The sequence below is a fragment of the Pseudopodoces humilis genome, chromosome 8, assembly GCF_049639895.1.
Source record: "Pseudopodoces humilis isolate 2021_Gansu_Grassland_sample_001 chromosome 8, ASM4963989v1, whole genome shotgun sequence".
Classification (NCBI taxonomy): domain Eukaryota; kingdom Metazoa; phylum Chordata; class Aves; order Passeriformes; family Paridae; genus Pseudopodoces; species Pseudopodoces humilis.
In genome coordinates this window covers 30,867,216-30,887,330 of record NC_142207.1, presented here as the reverse complement: position 1 = coordinate 30,887,330, position 20,115 = coordinate 30,867,216, and the positions used below count along the sequence as shown (strand labels likewise).

Below are 20,115 nucleotides of genomic sequence, written 5' to 3'. Positions count from 1 at the left end.
AAGCTTTCTGCTTCTTCAGAAGAATACACTACAATCAGTTATGTATAGCTCTTTCCCTTGGGTTATTAATTTTCTAATAGTTTTCTGAATTATCTTACTATAGCAGCTTTGTGGGTTTTTTCTTTTTTTTTTTCCTTGAGATTGTCAGATAAGTCTTTAAGCCAGCAACAGTGAACACAATGCTTATTGTACTGCTTGTTAACAGCTTTGATCCCTTCATGAAATGAGAAACAAAATGACCAGGAGCCTAGCATACAAAATTTAAAAGGGCTTAAAAATTATTCGACTTCTCAGTCAATTAAAAATTAATTACTTCATATGTCAATGGAAGAAATATTTTCTGCTTTTATCCTGGGCCATTCTCTCTGTGCACTCAGTGGTGTCTGATTGACAGATTCACTCAAATTGATGCCTGTGACTGGAAATAGAGGGCTGAACCCACACTGCAAACCCAGCTTCTTTAGAGGCTTGATGGGGATGGGTGGCAGCAAGGAAATTTGCTTCATTAATCAGTAAGGAAAATGTTAATGCTTTGTCTAGAGTCAGAGACTTATTTATCACAAATATTTGAGAATATGTGAAAATTGTAGATGATGTTGAAGTTGACTTTGTAGCAACCATCAAGTGCAAGAATACAACATCTTCAAAACATGCAGCTGGCACCAGCTCGTCCTGGTTTGAATTAGGATTTACTCAGTCAACTGTGAATTGACATTTCCTTATCAATAGAGGATCAGACACCAAAATAAGAGGGAAAGACAAATCAAGTCTGGGATATATTTTGTTACATATCTGGGACATTCTCAAATGAAGTCAGCCTTTTTACCTAAGGGGATTTCCCCAAAGACAAAAATCACACTTCATTTGTGTAGTCATATGATTAAAAGAGAAAATTCTTTACTTTGAACCAAGACAGAAATTCTTTACTAGATTCCAGGGGAGATAGGGATATAGATGAAGTAGTCTACATAACAATTCACCAGTAGAAAAATAAATGGGGGGGAAAAAAGTTTCATTTGTGTCATGGTATGTCAACTACAAGAGGAATGTAGTATTTTCTTTCACAATTGCGACATGGCAATCTGCTATTACATAAATTATTTGTTCTAAAATTTTTGACAACAAAAATTTGATTATTTCTTAGTTTGTTTATTCCTGCAGCCAAAGCATTCATAGTGGAGTTAGAAATGTATATTAAATAAGCTATTTTGCTCTTTCAGAATAATGAAAGAATAGCATTGCATAATGCTGGCAATAAAATAACCTGAGACTTTTTGTTTTTCTGTGATGTCAGATTAAAGATTTGATTCTCCTATTAACTTGGATCAGTTGCAGCACTGGGGGGTTAACATTACAGGCTAAAATACTTTCTGCTACAAGGAGATAAAATATCAGAATGCTATTTGAGTCATCAGAGGTTTAAATTAATTGCAGTCTTGGAGTATTGACTTTCCTTACCTCTCTCCCATAAGATTGCACCTGTACTGGGCTGCTTGTACAACTCGTGTTGCAAAGTCTAGTGGTTCTTTCTCAACACTGTCATGAGGGTAAAAATGATTGATAGGCTGTAATAGAAGGAAGGGAAATACAGACAATTAGCTTTGTCAGACACAGGCTTTCAAGAAATATCTCTACACACTTTGCACTATTTAAATTTAAAAAGCCACATTTTTAGGTCAAAATGTTTTTCACTTTTCCAATTGTGTGGGGGGTGAATTTTTTGCTACTTTCTTCTGGAACCTGGACAAAGAGCATCTCTGTTCAAGAGAAAAGCAGCAGCTCAATGTCTAATGTTCATATGATGTTGTTCAAGGTTGTAACAAGGAGGGGGTTGGTCTTTTCTCCCAGATAACAAGCAATAGGACAAGAGGGAATGGCCCCAGGTGGCGCCAGGGGACATTTAAATTGGATATTAGGAATAATTCCTCCACTGAAAGGGTGGTCAGGCCTTGGAACAGCCTGAACAGGAAAGTAGCAGAGTCACCATGCCTGGAAGTGTCCAAAAAACTTGTAGATGTGGCCTTGGGAGACATGGTTTAGTGGTGAATAAGGCAGTGTTAGTTAACAGTAATGACTTTGGAGGCCCTTTCCAAGTTTAGTAATCCTATGACATGAACCTCCAAACTGATATCAGACCTTCTGGTTATTGGACACAGTTTTTCTGCAATCCTACCTCCTTATCATTGCCATTTATAATAAAATTACATCTTGCCATATTTATAATAGAACTGAGCCTGATAAATATTAGTGAGCCTAAAAATAGACCAAAGAAACCACCTGTTATCAATGAAAATGGCCATTGCTAAGTAGTCTCCATAGCTGGTTTAAAAACCATAATTTAATGATTTTCAAAAGGCCTAATAACTCTAAAATTTAAAATTCTACCTGATTTTTATTCTAGATTTCTTTCTTAGAAACACATGGAATTGTTTATAGCCTTTGTTAATCCCAGAGCAGTATTTTTGCTGCACAACACTTTAAAACATTTTAAATGCCTGTTTTGCTGGAGTGCTATGAGACTTCTCTGCTTTTCTGGAATCCACTTAAACTCCTTTGGTGACAAGTAATTCTCTTTCTCAGTGCAGCCAAATCTCACCATCCCATTTCATTTTGCCATTCAATGTTGTCAGTGTGGTATTTTTAGCTTTCAGTACAATTTAGGAAAACTGGCTAGAAGGGCCAAGAGAAGGAAGGAGGTTCCCTGGTCCTCACTAAACCAGATTTTTTTCCAGTGCCTTTTTCCAGAACAGGGCTAGTTCCAAACAGAGTTGAATAGACTACAGGAAATATTTAGTTCTTGATTCCCTGCAGCACTACTCCATTTATGTTTGGAAGACTCTAGCTCTAAGTAGTTAGAATAGAAGTCTATCTGTATGTTGAGTGAATTCAATTTATTGTACCTTATTTACTCTTGTTCTTTCAGAACCTTAGTTTGTTAGCATTTGATATATGTTTTATTACATCTAAAGGGGAAAAAGAAAGCCCTTGCAGGTTTGTTGGCATGTATATGCTTTCAGTACACTGAAGTTTGGTCATTGTTGTGATATTTTGGTTGGCTCTGTCTTAGTAGCTAATTAAATTCAATAGGAAAATTAAATTTCATTCTGAAGTACTTTTTTTTTAATTACAAGTTTACATTCTCATCCAGCTTAACTAATTTTTAAAGTGTAATTAGGTAGTTCCTAGCACACCTTGCTCAGAGTCACAGAAAAAGAAATGAAAGGCCCCCAAGCTAGCTGAGCCAAAGCACATCCATGTAATACTGGACAGAACTGGGCTTGGTTTAGTTTTTCTTAGTCTCTTTGAAAAAATTTCTGCTGTTGAATACTACACCATCTTTCAAGGCCATCTGTTTCATGACTTTGCTACCTTTGTTTTTAGGAACTATTGTCTAGTCCACATTTCCCCCACACACCTTTTCCCGCTTCAAGCCTGCCATTTCTTGCTCTATCCATAGAGAATTGAGAATATATTCTACTTATCTTCATGCATTTGAAGACCATTTCTATATATTTTTCCTTTAAATCAATCTTTCCTTTAAACATATTAATTTTTTTTTCAGTTTAATTTTCTAAATTATGGAGTACAGTGTGAAATGAAATCCCTGTCCTGTTCTCTTAAGTCACTGATTAAAAATTTATTTTATTTCATATAATTTATTCTGGTTTCCTTTTGACTTTTTCCAAATGATCCACAAATTTCTCGAAATACAATTCTGAGAATTCAAATGCTCTTGGGCTTAAGTGAAATAATTTTTCCATTGTGATTTATAACCTAGCCTTTTGTTTCTCTGCAAGTTTAATGCTTGTGTTTTCTTAGCAGTATGATACCAGTGACTCATATTCTGATTGGGATGCAAAGTAACACCCAAATATCCTTCTTCAAAAAAACAGAGCTCACATGTGACTGTCTGCAACAAGTGTGACTTCCTAGATGCAGTACATGCTCTTCTTCCTGTTTAATGGGATTCTGCTTTTCCAGTCCTTATCTCCCATTTTTCAGAGTGCTTTTTAATTCTTACCTCGTTCTACAAGACAGCTCCTGAAAAATCTGGTCTCAGTTCTTTCATGTAGGTCACTAACTGGAATACAGAGCAGTCCTGGCTCCAGAGCAGACAGTTGCTCCTCAAATTTCAGGTCGGATTGCCTTTAATTTCTGGATGTTTGGACAAGTGCACTTGGTATTGTAGCATATGAAAAGACTGCATTTCATTCATCCCCTCTTCTCTGAATAAGCCTTGTACTTGAAATTAAGAATCAGAGACACAAATATCCAACAAAGCAGCACTACATTAGCTCTTCCCTCCTTTGGAGAACAGTAAAGTAGGAAAACAGGGAATGATGTTCTTAAGCATCTCCTGGCAGCAATTACATAGCATGCGAGATGTGACTGTCACATTTTTGCTCACATGAAATCCCTCTGCTGCAACTTAAGTCCTTAAAACCCTTTTTGGCCTTGGCTTTCCACCAGGGAGATGTCCAAAACCCCCCTGTAACATCCTCTTCTGTCCAAGAATTGAAATTGTGGGCATCAATTCACAGAGAACAAACAGACTCAAACTTGAGGTTTTTTTAATTTTTGTATTAGTTTGGGAAGTAAAAAATGTTTTAATCCTGCTTAATTCTGCTTTAGGCCTTACAGTTAGAACATCAACAAAATTCTGCCTTAAACAGTTTTTCCAAATGGAGGAAAACCTTAAGACTAAAGGAGAATTTTTTGTTGACAGTCATCTTAGATATAATTTGTAGAAAAATTTCAAAAATGTCACACCAAAAAGCTAAAATTCAAAATTTAGTAATCTTAGTTATCCATCCCAGTTAGCTTTTTATTGTGGTTTTAGTTATAGGAAAAGGAGAGCTACCAAGTCCTCTAGAACCCTTTTTATTTTTCTGCTTACAAATCAGTTTTTAAAGGCAGTTGATTCAAACCACCTCTGTTCTGGTAAAAAAAAAAGCTAAATGTTGTTCTTTAGAGAAACAGATTTGCATATTTTTGTTTTTGAGAAACAAATATCTTGCTAGGTTGTTCAGGGTAATCTGTTAAATCAATAGTCTGTTTTGAATTAAGGCTAAGCAGATATCCCGAGAGACTGAATTTTTATTTTTTTTTTTAATGAGTACTTTTTTTTTTTTTGTCTTTCTTTACTTCTAAACATGTGGGGCCATGACCAAAAGTACAGGCTGACTTAAATTTGCTCTAACCCATGATCCTTCAGCTAACATAGACTAGAGGCTGCATAACTTCAGAACTGCCTCCACAATGGAGCTGCACGGATTTAAGCCACCCTTGTTTAACTTTGAGCATTTGTCAGTTCATCTGAAATTTGTAAATGCTCCTATTTAGACAAGAGCTGATTGTACAAGACCAGGGACTGATGATTTGGAATACCCAGAGCACGCTGTGTTTGTGGTGCAGTGCCCACCATTTCAACTGTTTTTATGGAGTTTGTGATCCACTGCAGGCTTTTAGATAAAATACACACTTAAAGGTGCACTCTATGGATTAACTGAACTCAGCAATGGAACTCCCACTAAAATGAAGTGAAAAAAAGATTTCACACATATACTAAACTGCTGGGACAATGCGTATAGACCTCAGTGCCATGATTCAGAGCTCAGTTTTTACCAAACTCCTGGACTGTTCTCCAGCATCTTGTTCCCAGTGTGTAGGTACAACTGGCACTACCTGTCCCACGCGGACAGGTAAATTTCTCTTGGTAAATTTCCCATGGCCACTGGCTGCCCAGTTCTCTAGCCTATCCAGGTCCCTCACTAAGGCCTCTCTACATCTAAGAACACTCACAGCTCCTCCTAGTTTGGTAGCATCAGCAAATGCACTTAATGTACGTTTTATACCTGCATTGAGATCACTTATAAAAGAATTAAAAAGCACTGGCCATGGGATGGAGCCCTGGGGAGCCCCATTAGTGACCAACCTGACATAACCCCATTAATTACACAACTTTTCTACCCCCTGTGTCAGCCAGCTGCTCAGCAAACACACCATGGACATCTCTAACTGTGAGCTGGAAGGGTTAACCAGATGGTGTTGTGAGACAGTACCAAAAGCTTTGCTGAAATCCCAGACTCATCTTCTGGTTTCCCTCAGTCAACTAAATGGGTGAACTTATCATAAAAGGGTATTAAGTTGGTTAAACGGGGCTTTTCCCTCATAAACTTGTGCTATGATCAATGACTTACAAGTGTTTTTCAGTAACTCCCAAAAGAACCTTCTCCATACTTTTCCCAGGCACTGAAGTGAGACTGACAGGCCTATAGTTACAGGGTCATCTTTCTTACCCTTACTGAAAACCAGGATAACATTAGTTAGCTTCCAGTCGATTGGGACTTCTTCAGAACTCCAAGACTTCTGATAATAATGCAAAAGGGTCCACAATGATGCCGGCCTGCTCTTTCTCTACCCTGGGATGAATTCCCATGGATTTATGTGCATGAGTTGATCGTGCCTCTATGCCAGTCTGCCTGACACCCATCCCAGGGAAGGCAGGTGCAATTCCAATGATCCCTCTCTCTTTTCCTGGTAATTCTCAGCCCTGGAGTGGAGGCGTCCCTCTCCCTGGGCACACCCCGCTGCCGTGCCGGGGTCCCGAGTCCTGTGGCAGCTCCTGCCTCAGGAGCTCCGTTTTCACACAATCAATTCGGTCGGAAAACACTTCCCACATCTCGATTTTCCCGCTGCTCTGCCCGGGGCCTGCGCCCCCGGGACCGCCCCGGTTCGGGACCCCGCTGGCCGTGCGCGGCTCCCCTCGGCGAGGCAGAGGCGAATCCTTGTCTCGGATGAGTGTGGGGAGCTGAGGGAAGCCGGGAAAAAGCCAGGAATGAAGGAGGAGGCTGCGCTTCCCCCCGGCAGGGACAGCGGCAGCACCCCCTGGGCACGTCAGGCACGGCTCCCTCAGCCGCCCCGTGAGGGAGGCCGTGACCGCTGGGGCTCGGCGGAGCAGCACAAGCGGTGCTGTACGAAGCGCTTTTGAAAATTACCTGGAACTCTGGTGCCTCGGTACCCTTTAAAAACATTAAAGATAAAGTAAAGATGCTGCCGATGCAGGGAAGGGTGGCAGGAGGTTCAGTGGGGATGGCAGCAGCCAGAAGACCTTGGTTTGTTTCAGCTACAAAGCTGAAGATGGAGAACACAACAGATTCTTCCCCGTGAGGGTTACCCACAGGTTGACCAGGGAAGCTGTGGGAGCTCCATCTCTGTAAGTGTTCAAGAATGGGCTGGACAGGGCTCTGAGCCACCTCTTTTAGTATAAGGTGTCTGTGTCCATGGCAAGGATTTGGGTCATTAAGCTCTCTTCCAACCCAAAGCATTCTGTGATTCTGTGAGAAGGTCTCTGCAGTTGCCAGCTGTTTGTTAGACGCTTTTCCCTTGGTGGTGATGGCACAAGAACACGTGGAAAGCAAAGTGTAGCATGTGGGGATTGATCTCTCCTCCCATGAAACAAGCGACAGGCCCAGAGTAAACAGCCTCAGGTTTTGCCAGGGTGGGTTTAGATTGGATGTGGAGTGAGACTCCTTCACCAAAAGGGTGGCCAAGCATTGGAACTGCTGCCCAAGGCAGTGGTGGGGTCACCATCCCTGGAGGTATTTAAAAGACCTGTAGCTGTGGCACTAAGGGACATGTTTTTGTGGTGGATTTGGCAGTTGAGTCAGACTCGATGATTCTGGAGGTCTTTTCTACCCTAAATGATTATCTGATTGTGTGATCAAAGTTGTTTTAATCTGGAAAATAGAAGAAAGATGTAAAACCTCTTTGGACTATCCGTCTAGTAAGGTACTAGAAGCCTAAGCATAAAACCTGGTAATTTTTGCATTAAAAATAAACCCCTGCATTTTATAGGTGCCTTCTGTCAAAAAAGCAGAATTGAGAATATAGACAATCTTGTCCTTTAAAGTCTTCACTGTAGTGAGTCTGAGGAATGCCTTTGTGGCACTGAACGTTATTTGTCTGAATCCTCTGCTGTATACACACAAACAATGTTTTTACACAATTTATATAACTGACATTTAATTTCAACAATTCTGAGAAAAAGCTCAGCAAATGAATTATATGCATAAACTGTTGACCATAGATTTATCTAAAAGAAACCTTGGCATTGCTTTTGTTTAAGAATGCACCTGACCTTTTCTGTTCCTTTGTACAATGCAAGTATGACTGTCAGTAGGAGTTTAACAAGACCCAGACAGTAGGAAGATTGCCAAAATCTCTTTACAGTATATATTTACTCCAGCCTCAGAATCCATTTTTTCATGGGACACTAACTGTTGAATAATATCTGCCTTCCAGATAAATTTGGAAGGCTTATGGGGAGGGAGGGAGTCTGGAGGTTGAGGAACACGAAGTGGTTCACACCCTGCTTTTAATCTGTGAGCCCAAACTGGAGGAGCTTTGCCTGAACTGTGTTTTCATGGGAATACTGTCTATGTAATCTATATTCATCTTAGCACTTATTTCTCAAGACTTTGAAAATGTTTCTTTAAGCTTTTCAGTATTTCTCCAGAACTTACCTGCTCCTGGTCAGTTCGCACTGACTTAAAAATTAAGGCAACCGATCATTATGTTTTGAAGCACAGATTCAGAAAAATGCATTTGTATTTTGGAAACCCCTGGAGAAAATAAACTGGCATAGCTGAGGGTTAGAAAATTATTATCCTGTAAATCAGAGAAGACACAGATGGGGTGTTCCTAGAAATTCCTATCTAGTGGATTTTTCTTTCCTCACATCAGCCTTTGGGATCATGTGGTATGCTGGAAATAATCCCATTTGCATCTTTGATGGGAGTAGTTTTCAGAAGTAATTTGGTCATATATTCTTTGGGGGAGTGCTGTGGTCTGCTGTATTTGAAAAGAGGAATTCAATTTATTTTTCATCTATAAACCATAAATTATTTAGTTCTGGCATATCTGAGTCACCATTTTCTTTGTTACGCAGTTTGCTCTTTGCACAGGGCCCTCTGCTCTCCGATTCTAAGGGAGACCTCCTGTATAAAACCAGATGACTGTCAGCAGCCCTTTCATGGGAGTGTCCACCATATTCCTCCCTGTCAGAGGAATATGCTTCCCACTCAGATCTGCTGTAGTGCTGACTTGTTCACACTCTGGACATGCTGCAGATTGCATGCACTTATAGAAGCCTTTGAATCCGGGGGTTTATTTGTGTCCTCATTACAGTAGTGTTTGGCCACACAGTGGTATTTATTGCTCTCTTAGCTACAAGCCACTTTTCTGCAGCAGCTCCCTCCCAAACACACAGCAGAAGTTTTATTTGTTTGGATTTGTCTTGAGTTGCAGTGCAAGATGTAACCAAAAGTTTGTATTCTATTAGCAGCTGTTAAACCAGGTGGGGCAGTGTTCTTTATCTCTTCCACAGCCCATCCTCCCTGTGTCAGTGGGTTGGTTTTTTTAGTGGTTTTCTTTTATTTTTTTTGTTGGTTTTGGGGTTTTTTTTGTTTTCCTTTTTTTTTTTTTTGTACTACTCTATTTTAATTTCCTGTTATATATCCTGGAATAACTGTTATTCCTACTCCCATATCTTTGCCTGAGAGCACCTTAATTTCAAGATTATAATATTTTGAAGAGAGGAAGGGTACTATACATTTTAATTTTTTTCAAGAGGCATTTCTGCCTTCCTTAACAGACACCTGCTTTTTCCAAACCAAGACAAGGTTTTAAATAATATACATACCAGAGAAAACCAACCTGATATGAAAAAGAGAAGCCTATGAAAGTTATTCAAAGATAGTCTTCTGGAATTGTATGTGGAGTTCAAAAGACAAATAGTTACACAGCCAAATCCTCTGGCCTGACATTTCTATGGCTGGCTTTCTGCAAATCAGCCAAGTCACGCAATCTTATTGCAGTTTGGAGGATCTTTACCTGGTAATTAATTCCTAGGAAATTCCACTTTTCCCACTGCATCACAGAACCAACTAGGCTGGAAAATACCTTTGAGACCATTGATTCCAACCTCTTACCAGTCATAACCTTGTCAGCCTGACCATGGCGCTCAGTGCCACATCCAAGCTTTCCTTAAACACCTTTAGGGACAGTGGGTCCCAAGCAGCCCATTCCAATGTCTATTCACTCCTGGGAAGAAATTCTTCCCAATGTCCCACCTCCTTCACTAACAGTGACATAAACCTGCAGGAAATGTGGCTGTTAGCTGTAAGTAAAACAGTTGATTAAGCCAGGGTGCAAGTGGTGCTTCTGTATTTGCCAATTGAGGTGTCTTGTATTTGTTTCGCAGTTATGAACCAATGTGAGGCTGGCTCCCAACACTGTTAGAGTATGTTAAATAAAATTAATGTCCAATATTTTAAGCAACAGTATTTTGAAGAGAAAATTTTAGTGGACTCTTAAGTGCTCAGGTGATCTTCAGTTTCTAAAGATCATTGCTGAGGGCAATTTTTTATTTCAGGGTTTCTTCCTTTATTTAAGACTTTGTTGGTAAATACACTTTTCCCGTGGAGTCTAAACCTAATGTCAATCTTTTTATGTAATCTTGCAACAAGCCGTGTCAAAAACCCTGCCTGTCCTTGACCTCCAGTATGCTGTGGATCTCCAAGAAATGAGGTAATTCAATTTCTAGGCCAGATGAGATTAGACTAATATATGAACTGGTCCAAATGCATGAATTATCTGTCCTTGCATTAAATATTCTAGGAGTTTGGGACATTAGTTTTTGGTAGATGACACTGAACTTATTTTCCTATAATATACTTTTAGCAAAGTAGCAAATGAATAAGACTTCAATTTTCTGTGAATTGTTTGACAGCAGTAGTGTAATCTTTATTTTTAATTAAAATCTCCCTCTTTATTGCATACAATAAGCAGTGATATATAAATATGCATCTTTTTTTTCTGTATTATGCCAAGTCTGTTTTACATAATTCCTTATTTCATATTTCATAGGAGCATCTAGATGTCATTTGCTATTCACCTTTTGGTGAAACCCTTCTGTCGCTTGAGAAACAGCACTACAACACTACTAATTAAAAGCATGTTCTATACATTTCCATTCTTTTCCTGGAACACTAAAAAAAAAATTAAAGCATGGGAGTGTGACACAATGTGGTTTGGGGGTTTCTTCAGGTGACTTGGAGCAAAGTTTTACTCCAGACATGCATTTTTGCTAAAGAAACTGCTCTGTGTAACAATACCCTGCCTGTCTGTGTTTCTTCAGTTGGGGAAAAACTCACTTTAAGAGTATAGGGTAAATCCAGCTCATGGTAAGCTCTTGAAAAAACTGGCTTTGTCTGTTGGTGTTTAGGCATGTGTTAAACATCACACTGAAAACTGTCCTGCAGGCATAGTAAATGTTATGAGTGTTACTCTGTTCTGCTTTACAAAGAAAGATTTCCAGTCTCTGCACAGGAGAAATAACAGAAAATACAGAGGAGTGAAAAGTTAACTTATTTTCCATTTAAACCAAATCTAAATTCACATCTTGCAGGAGCTGGATTTTCTTCTGTTGGTTGCAACACTAAAAGAATAATAATTTGTCTACTGCAATAAAGAAAGATAAGACTGTTACCATCATCCACTAAGAAGTTGCAAAAACTGAATTTATTCTTATGGATCAGATGTCTAAAGCATGTGCCATAAGTACAGATGTCTTTGCAAGGTATTTTTCCTAACAAGGAAAATAGCCAAAGGACAGGTTATATGTGGTAAATCCAAGTAATGAAGTATTCTTAGGTATAGTGAGAATAATGCAGCCAAGAAAATAAAAATAAAAAAAAGAACTTGCACAAAAAAGATGTAGTTTCTTTAGCTGTGAGAAAATAAATTTAAAATACTATGTTCACATAATATTCTGGCTGAATTAGTTGCATGAAAAAGAGAATGCCAAAACTAAGTCCTAGATTACATATACTACTTAGAAAAAGCAGACTAAAAAAATGCCAGTTTTGTTTTTATATCCCTGAAGTAATTTATAAACTTAAACTAATCTGTGGCAAAATAGCCGCCTGCAGTTTTGATATCTTTGAAACTTAAGATTCAAAAATTACTTATCTATGGTTATCCCTTTAGTTCATTTGGTAAAAGGGTGGCATTTAGAGTAAAAAAGTTTGATTTTTGCTTGCTGGTAAAACTTGATGGCAAACTAAAACTGCAATTTTTTTTCTTTATACTCTGAGTTTCTATGTTGTTTTAGACTGATAAATGAAATGGTTGGTTTAGACCTGATCATGCATGTATTATAATAATGAATAGGAATGGCATATCTTATTTCAGGAAGACAGTATTCCAGAGAGTTACAGAATACACACAAAAAGTCAAACTTGTATCCAAACAGAAGTCAGAATTGTTCTATAAGCTAAAGAAGGTGCTGTAGGGCTCTCCTACTCCTGAAACATCAGTTCATTAGAATATAAGGAAAACAGTTTTTATATCTGGTATGGTATCTTGGGAAGATATTGATAAAAGATTGAAGGAAAACAAACTGGAGACTACTGAACTCTTAACAGTAAATCCCCAGGATTTGCCTTGTGTTGAGTATGGATTTTACTAGTTTGGGGTCTTTTTGTGAAACGCAGGAACCAGGGAAAAATGCAACTTTTATACACATAGCTTTCCTGTCATTGTTTTGGGGGACAGGGAGTTGGTTGCTTGGGGTTTTATTTTGAATTGTCTTTTTAAATTGGGAAAAGTAGAGCATATCTCCACTGCAGTGCAGTCATTTCCCTGCTCTTGGTTCAACTGACAGACTGCTAGCATATGGCACTTAGATTTTAAGATGAAAATGTTCTGAACTCACCACATGAATGTGGTTTAATGTGGAAACAGACGTCGAATTTGACTGAACCATTTTGAAGAATTAAATTACTGTTAACAGACGAGAAGGTAGCATGTGAAGAGAGACTGGCCATTTTAAAAAATAATCAAATAATTAGATGCTTAGATTCCAATTGAGTCAGATGTGAATATAAATATTTGTAGGTATCTCTTGATTCCCTGTCACTATTAAGAATATTTTCTTAAAGCCAGCCTCCCCTGCCCTCTTCTTATATTCCATCTCTTTAGTCATCTCTATGCCAAAACCACAGTCTGGTGCTGGGATTACTAAGGAAGCAATGGAATAAAAGGTCCTTACTTCATTCTTTTGCAGTGCTGCTTTTTAGTGCTGGTACCTAGTTTTCCCTTATAAAACTCTGCTCTCAGTGCATGGCTTAGCTGTGGAAGAGAGCAGGGCAGACAGACTTGTTGGCAATTCTCTTTTTATATGTGCAGTCATTCAAATGCAAACATCTTCTGGGTCTGGCCCCAGCCTGTAGCCTAGATAATGGAATAAGTGATTTTTGCTTCTAAGAATGAGATACACTTGTTTTCCAGTTGCAAACCTTTTTTACAGTCAAAAGAGCTATTGATCAAGTAAAAGTCACTGAAAACTGTGACATTTTATAAAAGGCCTATAGATAATGGCCTACGCTATGTTCATTTTCGTCACAGCCAAACTGTTCTACTGCAGAAATGTGGCATCTTAATGCAGTCATTTAAATGTGGGGTTAATTTGAGATTTTTACAGCATTAAATACTGCACTGACCTAGCTTGTGTCTCAAATACATAACTAGGTGTGCTATGGGTTGTTTTCTATATCTGACATTTCTAAAGTTGCTCTTTCCATCACCAAGGCACAGTTATGTAAATGTAATTTGTTTTCTTACTGTAGCATTAGTCAGTGTAAGGTGAAGTTGTTTAAGGTCCCTAAGTGAAAAAATTCCAGTGTGTAACTTTTTCTTTAGAAGTGCTCTTCATTGTCAGTGTTGCAGGGGTTTTTTGGTTTATATGCTCCAGGTTTGAATTATGTATTCAAGTGAGGTTGCTCCTCAACTTAGAGAACTGAAAAAGCAGTTGAAAAAGAGGTACCAGGGCTGAGGTCTTGGCAGCAGTAAAAAGCTGGTTATTCCAGAGAAAATGGGAGAGGAAACTTTAAGGAGTCACTGCCAGTTCCTAGAGCTGGGCCTAGCTGAGCTCTGCTTTTACTTTCAAATACATTGATCCAGTTTTGGGTTGGCTCTAGCATGTATAATAGGGAACATTCTCCAAAATCCATCTGGTAGTTTCAGACAGTCTGAACACACTATACTAAGCCTTTCTTTGCCCCTGGGGTTATGGCATAGCACTGATATATTGCAAGAATTTTCCAGAGGCAGCTTCAGGAAAATCTTGTTAGAGCAGGTGGTCTTGATGCCTCAAAGTGGCACAAAACTGCATGGTACAAAGTCCTTCTTATATTTCCACAGCATAGACTGCTCTTTGCATTGTGGACACAGCATACAGACTGTGTCAAGTTTGCAGTGGTGTTTCTTTAGTGCAGGGTTTCAAGCTTGCAAAACATTTCTGGATGCTGTCAGCTGAAATTTGGATTCTGTAATACCTTTGGCCAGGGCTTGTATACACAGGGAAGATGTTTTTGGAACTCAAAACACATGCATGGAGCTCCACCAAGATGAATCAGCAGCTCAGGAAATTTTGTCTTGGTACATTTTTCTGGAGCCAATTTTTTTCTTTTTTTTTAATCTTCCTTTTAACAAGTACTGTCTTAGTACTGAACTTTTTCTGAAAACCTAAGTCTTGCCCTGACAGAGATTTGACCATTTCTAAACAAATTTATGGGATGGTCAGAAGAGCAGTCTAGCTATGGATATGTTCTGACCAAAATGCAATACTGAATCCAAAGTAAAAAATATACATATATATTTATAGAACATATTGCAGCACCTTAAGGAAGTGGTGTGAACGCTCTTTACAGTATATAAAAGAGAGAAGGAACATGATAGGAGAAGTCCTAATCATTTTACTCTTGGCAAGCTCATAAAAATCAATTTTTAACTGGCTTGCTAATAGCTATTGAACTGTGCATATTCTTGTTAAGTACATTTGGGTTTCAGGATAAGCATGGCATAGATGTGCTTCATTGCACCACCAGAAGTTAATTTTCTACATATTTCAGCTAAACCATCTCATGTTTTCACTAAAGGCAATGATGGGGGAAGGGGGTTTGTGTGCATTAATTTCCCACTTAACCAGTACTTGATTATTTCACTACTTCAGTGAGTTTATTATCCCCTGAAGACTGAAATCTTTCTGACTGATGCTGCGGTATGTTCCACAGTTATGCCTCCTCCTCCTTCATACAAATCCAGAAATCCATTTCATATCCTCTCTAATATTGAATATTTGCAGGATATGAAATATTGTATTGCTCTTCTGATGCTATTTTACAGCAGGAAAAATATCCAAGTGCATTTAGGTATGGAAAAAAGTACAGTTTTCACACTTTGGTCTGCTTTGCTGGATAAGAGGATGGCATTTTTCCAGGGCAGGGGAAAACCAACACCAAATATTTTTTGAAGCTTCATGCTTCAGCAGATTCTGCTATTCAGAGCCAATGAATAAATGTAAATAAGTTAGTGGGAAGGAAGGAATGAATGAATGAATAGGTAGGAAAAGACTGGTATTTCTGTGGCTGCACTGCCCTTACCTTCCAGCACAGTTGCAGGTGTTCTGTGAAACCTCTCATAAGCAGTTAGGCCTTATTTCAATTTTTCTATTTGCAGTAGTAGCAATTTCCAGGTGCCAGAGCCTTCTCCATTGGTTTCTGGTTCTAATGCTGCCTGTGTCACCTTAGCTGCTGCAGTAATGTATTAATAGAATAAGGTAACTGTAGTCTAGGAGAAAGAAAGTGTGTGATCAGTGGAACAATGCCCCTTCCCCCATTCCCTTGTCATAAAGTTTGGGGGTTTAGCCTCTGATCATCCCACACAATTTCAAGCTGAATATCTTCCAACATCTGGGTAGTCATTTCTTTGTCCTTATGACAACACAGAATCCTTCATGTGTGAAAGGCTGTTTTATCAACCCAAATATTGATTTTCACCTTGCATCCACCCCTCAAAAATAAAAATGTTTCCATCATAGAGAACTAGATGTGAGAGAGATCAATTTAATAAAATAAAGGTTTCAGAGGGAAGGAGAAGTGTTATTCTCTCATCCTCTCTCTTGCTTATGGAACTTTCCTGTTTACTAAATCCAATCAGTGAGAAAAAAACAATCCAAAGTACACAAAGATGATAGGGTAGGACAAAAAATATTAGTTCTAGATAGAAAATGCCTCAGTCTCATTTTTCTTGCTTTCATTAAATATTTCCTGACCAAGAAAGGAGAAAATAAAATCTGTCAAAATCAGCAGCTTTACTAAAAATGAACTGTTTTCCCCTCTTGTCCTGTGTTGCCTGATTTCACTGCCAAATGACACATGCCAGTACATTCTAAAAGATCTGGAAATAAAGAGAGATCACTGTTTTTATACAGGAAATTCTTGCTAACTTTCAAATGACACATTTTAAATGTGGAAATTAATAATCCAAACAATGCCAGCAGAATGTGTTCTTACGAGACAAGCAGCCCATCAGAGTGGGTCAATATTCAACTAAACCTTCATTCAATGACCTCTAGAGCAAGTGGAGCCACAGGTCCTTCCTAAATTAGCAGACAAGTGAGCACTGAGTGATGTGACCTGAGCTGGCACCTGCCTTTATTTTCATTCACAGAAATGAGAAACTACTCAAAAGATAATGTACTCAAAAAATATACACAAGTGAATGAACTCCTCTACCCACCTCTGACTGTAAATAGTCCAGTATACTGAATTTAAAGGGGAGGTTCTGAATTTTCTACAAAAATTGAAGTAAAAAACCAATAAATTTTGTGCTTCTAGCAAGACTTCCTAGATTACTATAGAATATAATGCTATATGCATTATATTATATAACCCATATGCTCTGGGCAAACACTCAGCTGAGGTTCTTACCAAGTGCTTTCCATGTTACTGCCTGTCATTTACCATTCTCTCCTTATCCCATCCTCTGAAAGGGAATTCTCTGAGGGTAGAACAGCTTAACTAATGAATATCAAAAAAGTAAAAGCCAATTGACATGTGCTCAAATTTTCAAGATGATCCCTAGTGATTTAATTATAGGAGGCAAGTTCCAGGAAAAGGTACAGGATAAAATTAGTGCTAAGTTCTTCCAGGAATTTTCAATCAACCTACAGTTTACAGTTCCCTTTCCTATTCAAAAATCTTGGGGAGAACTATTTGTTACAGATACTTAAGAGATTCAGTTGGTAAAATACATCCATTTCCTTCTGTTTTAAAGCTGACTAGCAATACTTTTCACACCCATGCTTGTGTCTTTCCTGTGATAGTCTTGTATTTTTGGATTTCTTTCTGTGTATTCTTGCACTTGTGTGTGTGTCTTAGAACTATCCAGAAAAATTACCAGTATTTTATGATTATGCAAAATACAGTTATGCTGGAAGAGAATGATTTATTAGCTCACAGTCCTGATTAAATCACTTGCATGGCCAATAGAGGCATTTGCCTCACCTGCACTTGTATGTCTATTGTGGGCCCTCACTGTTGTTCTTTAGGTTTAGTTTTGACTTATAGTGCTGCATCTGACTGAAAATTCATTGTAACATGGCCTGTGTTTTGGGATATTTCAAGATATTGCCTACACTTCTTCTACATTAGAAGTTTGCAATATCCCACAGTGAAAATTCCTTGACTTGGTAATAGCCTTCATAAAGTTCTTTGTAACTAAATTTTTATATAGTCTCTGATTTTGATTTAAAAAGCGATAAAAAGATTCAAAAAACTTCCAGCTGTGCCAAAGGAAAAAATATGCATGTTCTCATAAATTTTACATGAGTACTTGGTGAAAAGAAAAAGTATATTAAGAGGACAAAAATATAGTTTTAATAAAAGCTCCCTGCCATTCTGACTTCATTCTTTATCTCAAAGGTATCAAAAAACTTCTTGCAATGCTAAAATAACTGAAAAACTCAGAGTGCATTCAGAAGCTCCTACTTTGGGCTATAAAATTTAGCACCCTGAGTAAAAATAGTTGAGCTGAAACAAAATGAATGTTTTTAGTGCCTAGGACCTCCCAAAACAGCAGGGAGAAAACAGACTCAGCTTCCTAAGGATTACCTCCCACTTCCTATTTCTTGCTTTCTAGGATACCAAATGCTCTGGTAACAAAGTCATTCAAAATATTCTTGGAAAAAACTAAGTCCTGTTTGTGCCTTCAGCTTTTCTCCTATCATATTTACTACATATATTTGTTCACTGATTTTAAAGTTGCTCAATGTTAAGAAAATTAAAGATACTGCACAAAAAGTAGTAAATACCCCTTAAGGACTGGATGTAATTCTAATCCAGGTGCTATGTGTTTAAGTGACCTGACAAACAGATCTCTTGATTTCATTGACAAGACTTTAGGTATGAAAAAAAAATATTTTCATGTGTCTTGACAGACAGTTATGCAGATTATGTTGGGTTGTTTTTTTTCCTTTAAATTATAGTGTGGAAATGTAAGATGGAATGAATCCTGGAATGCATTGAATAGTACTAAGTTTGTCAATACCAAATTTTAATCATAGTATAAACATGATTTTTGGGGGGGTTATTAGCAGTGGACTCAGTACAAAGTTGTTGAGGAGAAGAGCAGCTAGAACACAAAGTGAGTCTGGGGTTGAAAAGAGCCTGGGGGTGCATCTCTCCTGGCTCAGGTTATTTCAGCTCAAATGGCATAAAACTGAGTAAAGCCATGAGCAGTAGTTTTTAGAGCAGCACACATCTAATAACAGGCCATGCTAAATCTCTGTAGGACCTTTTCCAAAGTCAGTTTATCTGAAAGCTCTATCTTAAATCAGGCCTGCAGGTCCTAACAGAAGGCTTGAATAGGTTTCCCTTTTTGTGGGGACTTTTCTATGAGGGTAGCTTATCCTCTATTGTCATAATCCCTAACCCTTGATGTAGGAAGGAATTTGTAATAGCTAAGTAGACCATGTGCTCTTCTGCTCAAGTTCAGAGTTTGTGTGAAACTGATTGGGATTTTCTCAGCTGTATAATTTCTCTGGTAGAGTGCCTATAAAAATATTATCAAAACAGGCTCATATTAGTGCCCTTAGCCAAAACTTTTCCAAAGAAAAAGTTTGCTTTGTTTGTTGTCCCTGTTTGCTAATGAAGAAAGGCAAGCCATGAAGTGTAATCTCTCTTTGCAAGGCATTTGCTGCCTAAGAGCAGTAAATTTGAGTCGTGGCTGCTGGCACTTGTGCCCAGCCATGTGCAGAGCTGGACCTGCATGGTGTGCTGTCTATTCACAGATCTACACTTTTATTTCCCCCCATGCCCGTTCTTGCGAAGCAGCCATGGATAGCAGCTCAAAGGAGAAAATGCATTTTATCTAAGTAGAGTTAGGTGTGATTTAAGTTCTGTAAGAGCTTGTGGGGATGCTCTAAGGCTGGAGGGGACAACCAGAATGAAGGCTGTTAGAATGCCTTCCATGGGGGTGTAGATGTAGCAATCATAACAGGACAGGATGCCTTTAGCCAGGAAAAGTAAGGCACCATCAACATTGAAAAAGCATTTTGTTTACAATGACAGATTTCCTGTGGGTTTCCCTCATGGCAAGTAATTCTATGAAAATGGAAATTACTGCGTGTTCAAGCACCTTGCCAGCCTAGCTACATTAATTATAGGTTTGGATTTTTCTTTTCCATGTCCCTGTTGCATTTAAGTGAATGAGACTCTGTTTATGTGATGCAGTTGAAGTCACAGATGGAAACAGGTAGTGGAACATGACACTGGCCACAGTATGTGCCTGTCCAAAGAATTCATCACAGCATCGCACGAGCAGCTGACAGCAGCAGTAACTTTGGAAAGGCTCTTACCTCTCTGCCCCCAAGATGTTATTGCTGAGCATGATGTGATATGGGATGGAAAATCTCTTTGGGCTGAGTGGTCCCAGTTGTGTCCCCTCCCAAACTCTTGCTTACCCTCTGCCTACTCACTGGTGCAGCAAAGCTGTGCAAGGGTTCTTCAGCTATAACGGAAACACTGGTGTGCTGTCAACACTGGCTTGGTCACAAAAGTCAAACCCATCACCCTACAGACTTTCCAGAAGAAAATTAATTCCCTCCCAACCACACTCACTACAGCAAGACAGCAAAAATGTCTGTGCTGTGTGGATCTTGGTGGTGGTTTTTGGGTTTAACACCAGGTAGGTAAACCTGCACACATAAGG

General features: G+C 38.6%; 1 long non-coding RNA gene across 2 annotated transcripts in view; it reads left to right on the top strand.

Moving 5' to 3' along the window:
- Window positions 1-20,115, top strand: part of LOC148183879 (uncharacterized) — a 36,004-nt gene that overhangs the window by 2,357 nt on the left and 13,532 nt on the right. The window lies entirely within an intron of this gene.